Here is a 6186-nt window from a genome sequence, read left to right on the forward strand (position 1 = left end):
CATTTTGTAGCTTTTGTCTTTTTCTTTAAGGCAATCATTGTAACTTCTGTAAAGTCCTTGGGCCACTCTCCACTTTCATATATGGTGTTCATTAGTTTTGTCAGTGTTTTCAAACCACCTTCTCCCAGTAACTTGAGCACATCTCCAGGTACATCATCATCTCCTGTAGCCTTTCCCTTCCTCATTTCCTTGATAGCTTTTTCCATCTCACTTTGTAAAATATATGGTCCTTTCTCGTCTGTATCTACTTCTTCTTCCGGTTCAACTTCTAAGATTTCTGGCCGATTAGGTCGATCATATAGTTCTGTAATATAATTTTCCCAAATTTTCAGCACCTGCCTCTGATCTACTATTCTATTCCCCTGGGAGTCTTCGATGCCAATATTTTGAATCCCATGATTCTCTTTCCATCCTAGTTCTTTTGTCTTCATGTACATCAAATCATAACGTCCTGTTCTTTGAAATTCTATAATCTCATTACATATCTTCTCAAGAAAATTTCATATGTCGTGTTAAAAAATATATAAAAGAGCTTAAAGTTAAAAGTAGAGAATAGCAAGCCCAGTTATTATACGGAACAAGTTCATGTGCGCTCTGAAATGCGTGGCTACTGTATCGGGCATACAGATTTTCCAGTTATATTTATATAAATCCATGAAACAGGTTGCTTTTAAGGAAACTGATGATAATTAATCACAAGGTTTACTTAATTTTACAAAATGTAAATGTCATTGAATTTTTTTCAATTGACCTAATCCTTCCAGCCGCACTATGGCTCTGGGGCCAACTCAGCCTCTAACAGAAATGAGTACCAGGAATATTCATGGAATATTCTTGAGGGTCCAGGCGGCCGGCGAGTAGGGCTGACAACCTTACCGCCATCTATAGCCGATTGTCTAGATAATGTGGGAACCTCAACATCTCACAACCCCATGGGCCTCCACGGCTTTTACTCCACCTTTACTTACTTTTTTACTGTTACTTTACTTTGATACCTGCCAATAACTGGAGATCAATAACGATTTACTTCTTGCAGAACATCCCAAGATAAGGTCCTTTCCCTCTATTGTTTCAGCATTTGCACTGTAGATTATAATAAACCGAAAGGTTAACTATGGCTGCAGTTTACCTATAAAACAGCTCTATTGTGGCGGGCTAGTTGATGATTTCTACAACTAGAGAACACTAAATATATGTTGCTGTCGCATCACCAGAATGGAGGGCAAAATCATGACATAAAGATAGGAAACAGATGTTTTGAAAATGTGGCACAGTTCAGATATTTGGGAACAACAGTAACAGATCGAAATCTGATTCAGAAGTAAATTAAGACGAGATTAAGCTCGAGTAATGCTTGCTACCATTCAGTCCAGAAGCTTTTGTCTTCTCGTCTGCTGTCCAAAAACATAAAAATTAAACTTTTTGCAAAAGTATTAAAGATGAGCAGCGACACACACACACACACACAGGGAGCCTGAACAGAATAATACATGAACGGTGCTGGAAACAAGAAATAGCCGCTGAAGTACATGTAGACAAGAGTAGGTGTCCCTGGTATTTAAAACTTTAAATTTTGAGTTTTAAATTAAAAAAAATTTAAACTGAAATTCTAAAATCAAATTGACGAGAGTGTGTTGGCGAGATTTTAAACAAAACTGACAGGCTGGTGTTTTAGATTTTGGATTGTGTCCAGTGTGACAGCTACGTAGTGAAAAATACACCTGATTATGGCCAGTTACGGCCGAAACATGTAGAGTAGAGGAAGAAAAGATAAAGAACTACAACCAAATAAATTGTTGCATTCACGACGGCATTTGTATTATTACATATAGAAGTGTATAGTGCAACAGGATGCTTAAATATAATACAATATTCATACTTGAACAAGAATTAGCAGTCACCCAATGAAGACTTAGCGTGTGATTTGAAGGTGTGCTGCAGGACAGTGATATCTGGAGTGTGACAGTTAGAGTTCCTGTGTTAAAATCCGTTGCCAGGAAACGAATAGGGAAAACTTTGCTGAGGAATGGCCATTGTTTAGACCTGTTAACTAGCAAAGACTAGAGAAAACAGGCCTAGCAGACATATTGTGATTTATTGTAAATTGTTGACGATTAAGATTCATTATGAAACAAGGCGTTAATAAATCCAGTCATCCAATCCAAAACCAGTTATTATAGGTCACGACCTTAAATACGTGACGATATTACATTCACGCGATTTTGCACATCCAAACGAATTGGCAGGTCTTAATATCAGAAATTCTTCACGTAAGAGCCACATAATTTGACTGTAATAACTAGAGAGTACAACACTGCAAAAAGAAGCACACGGCGATGGATTCGATGCGTAATTTGATGTTTTGTTTGAATTGCATAACGACACTACAACAGAACTCGTTCATGCGCGCTGAAGTATCCTGTGACCTGGATCTCTTATAACAAAGCTCCGTGCTTGTGTTAAACGCACCAAACTTTACTTACTTGAAGAAAAGTTCTCTTTCCATACGCGTACAATAGGTGGTCACCTTGTATTTCATTATCCAATGAGATACCTTGCGATTCAAAAACAGATACGAGTTGACTTGTATAAATTAAATTTTGAGTGTTTTGATTTAAGACAAGATACTTTCGGTCATATAGCGTCGATTTTATTGTTAATACTTTGTATTCTGAGAGATTCACACTTTCACTTGGGCAGAACTGAACTGTTGAGAATATTTGGACCGAAGAGTGATGAAGTGACAGGAAGGCTTCATAACTTGTACTCTTCTCCAAGTGCGTGTATAATTGGAATTATCAAGTCAAGGAGGATGACGTGGGCAGGGCATGTAGCACGAATGAGGGAGATGAATGCATGTAGGATATTGGTGGGAAAGCTAGAAGGAAAGAGACCACTGGGAAGACCAAGGCGTAGGTGGGTGAACAATATTAAAATGGATCTTAGATAAGATAGGATGGCATGGATTTGATTGATCTGGCTCAGGATAGGAACCAGTGGATGGATCTTGTCAGCATGGTAATGAACCTTCGGGTTCCATAAAATTCTGGGAAATTTTTCAGTAGCTGCATAATTGGCGGCTCCTCAAGAAGGGCTCAATTCCATGAGAAAGTAAGTAAGTAACAATCCTATTATTCGGTATATAAGTGTCTGTAATCTGTGCTGCTAAATGAATAGTAAATATGAGGAAACTACGTACATTCATATAATAAAATTTAGAGGAATATGATTAATGCTACATACGGCCTGCAGAATTGCTGGATATGGCGCCAGTGCGTGACTGCGCAGTGAGCTCAAGCCACCTCAACTGGCCCGAGAAGTACACATCTCTTTCGTATACACGAGTCTTGCTCGTCTCTTGAGTGTCACGTTCAGTCTCTCTGTTCCTACTTTCGTATTTCTTTACGTGGTTCCAGGCATTGCTGTCTGCAGACGGCATCTCATAGATTCCGAATTGTGGCTCATGCAGTAGCATGCTCTCTTATCACTAACCTCTTCTCTCGACACCCGATTCGCCTTCAGGCTGAAACTCCTGGTTGTATTTTTTTTGGCTTATTTTTGACTCCGTGAAAAATTCTGTAACAGTACTTTCAAGGCAACAGAATCCATGCGTTGATCACTGAATATTTAATAACAAAACATTAACTTGTAGGAATTTAAATAATACCAACAGACCAGGAATGTCATGTAATGTATAATTTCCGTTTAATATTAAAATGAAATATTCTCATAGCTGTCACTTTGGCATTTGAATGCTTCATATAAAATTTGTAGGACTGACTATGACTTGCGTCAGTGAGGTAACTTGAGACTTGATATCTCGCTTTGAGGGTAACAGTTTTAAGGGAATAAAGTAGCTGATAGAGGCGCTCTCTAGAAGCCCCATCTTCCCTGAGGACGGGCCCCAACAGGGGGGGGGAGGGGGGGCATTACATCTTTCGCCAGGTTTGCCTATAAAATATATTCCTTTATTGTTGCCATAAGTGACATTGTGGATTTAATCCTTAACTATAGACAAGTGTTCCTTAAATCTAACAAAAGTTTGTGGAAAATCTTAAAGACAGCCATATATGGATCAGCTATTTTGCACAAACTTCGTGCATCTCACGTTGGATGTGGTTCTGTGCCACCTAAAGTAGTAGAAGGGGAGGAAGGCATATTATCTTATGTACAGACGGTGGTCTCTTCATAACACCTCAGGAGTGATAAGGATCAGTAATTTTTTGAATTCTGATAAATATGCAATACCATAAAAATTAAATTTTTTATTCAATTATATAACAAATTTTGGGGCAAGATTTCTGTGTAGGTAATTTATTTGTTGTTGGTCCGGTGAACTTGAGAGACAAAACCTTCGACCGTTACGTTTGAGTGGACGCTCGCAAAGCGATACAAAATAAAATTTTGTGGAACCAAATTTCACGCTTCAACCACATATAACTGAGAAGTGATTCTATTTATGAAGACGACTGTAATATGAGCAACAAAACACAACTGCGAAGAGAAATATCCACATATCTATATGGAAATGAAACTTTGGTTAAGAAAATGAAAATAATGGCACAATTAAAGCAGGGAGAATGATATAATTAAGTGAATATATCAGGACAGGCTATGTTACAATCGAAGACATAAGGAAGGGGTTGTATACACATTCAATATGTGGGTAAATAGAAGATAGAGAACAATCGACATCACGAGCAATGTCACTACAGATGCTCGCAATTCGGTACAGAGCACAGGGACACGGAGATATTGAGAAACAACTGAAACTATTTTTATGAAGTTGAAGGATGCTGGAGCCTATTACGTGAAAAGCTAACGGAGGTTGCTATAATCGATCTTCACGCCAAGCATCTCATTTCCTTGTGTAATTTGCTATTATTCTTCGTCTTGATGTAGGTAAGTCGAATAACATTACGCTCAGTTCTCACGTTCAAAAGCAGAGGTAAGTAGGCTGTAAGAATACTGAATATTTATCGGATTCCAGGTTCTCACACCAGAGACAGTGAATAGTCCTGTCTTCTGGAATGTAATGCCATATAAGCTGGTAGATATTTACCAGACTGCAAGGCGTCATATTCCGGAAGACTGTGTTCTTAACTATATATTATTTCCTCACGAACAAACGACATGATTATTCCATTAATAATTCTTTTCCTTCATGATAATCAGCCGGACTCAAAAGGTATGTACGTATAATACACAGCGATTTTCTGAAAGTAAATTTCGTTTATTTTAAGCAATTAATGTTGGAGTGGGGGAGCTTGCACATACGGGGTAGCATCACATGGCTCATTGTCTTGTAAACCATCACACAACTGGTCACCTATTGTTTGTTCCTGTCCCTACAGAGTGAATTATGATATGTCCTGCGATTGATAATCCCGCCAGCTGCGAAATTCGCGCTGTTGTCCCCTTTCTTCACGCTGAAAACGTGAGGGCTATACGGAAAGTGTGTATATGTGTATGTATATATATACACATATACTGAACACCTAAGTGTGCGAAACCAGTTTATGAAAAGAATCTTGTTTTAATCATGCCTCATAAACAACAGTTCAGGTAAATACATAATACTAAAATAGACACAGAATTTTACTGCTTCCAGATACTGTGAGAGCTTCATTGCAGCAAACGATCCATTACGTAATGAACCTGCGTTAACATCAAATACCGAAGTTGATGGTTTCCTCACTTTGGGTGGGATTTAAACCGTCACATTTATATCACTGACACTTCTCTTGAAAGCAAATTTATTTTATTTAAACAGCCTGAAGTGTTACCGCTCACTTACACAAGTTGATAAAGCGTTGTTTTCTGCATCTCAGAAATATGTGTTCATTACAGTCCCTTAATATGGATATGTTAGTTTCCTGCAGCTGGGCAGATGAGCTTTTGTGAGGGAAGGTTCAGGCTAAGGAAGCCACTAAGGGCGTTTCAAGGACACCGACTTTGCTTCCCATCAACTGTGAAGCCTCTACAAAGAAATATTGACCTCATCAGCATTTAATACAGTGAAAGTGAACGCGGATTCTCATAAATGAATTTGATTGTTACACTAACCTAAGCTTCGCATCTAACGACATTCTTTTATGTTTTCATCTTCATCAGAAAGTTTGGCCCAAGTTTAGGAAACTGGTAAGATGAAGCAAGCAGTATTCTCAGATGTGCACACTGCTCTAT

Source organism: Cryptotermes secundus, unplaced genomic scaffold (genome assembly GCF_002891405.2).
Source record: "Cryptotermes secundus unplaced genomic scaffold, Csec_1.0 scaffold1058, whole genome shotgun sequence".
Lineage (NCBI taxonomy): Eukaryota > Metazoa > Arthropoda > Insecta > Blattodea > Kalotermitidae > Cryptotermes > Cryptotermes secundus.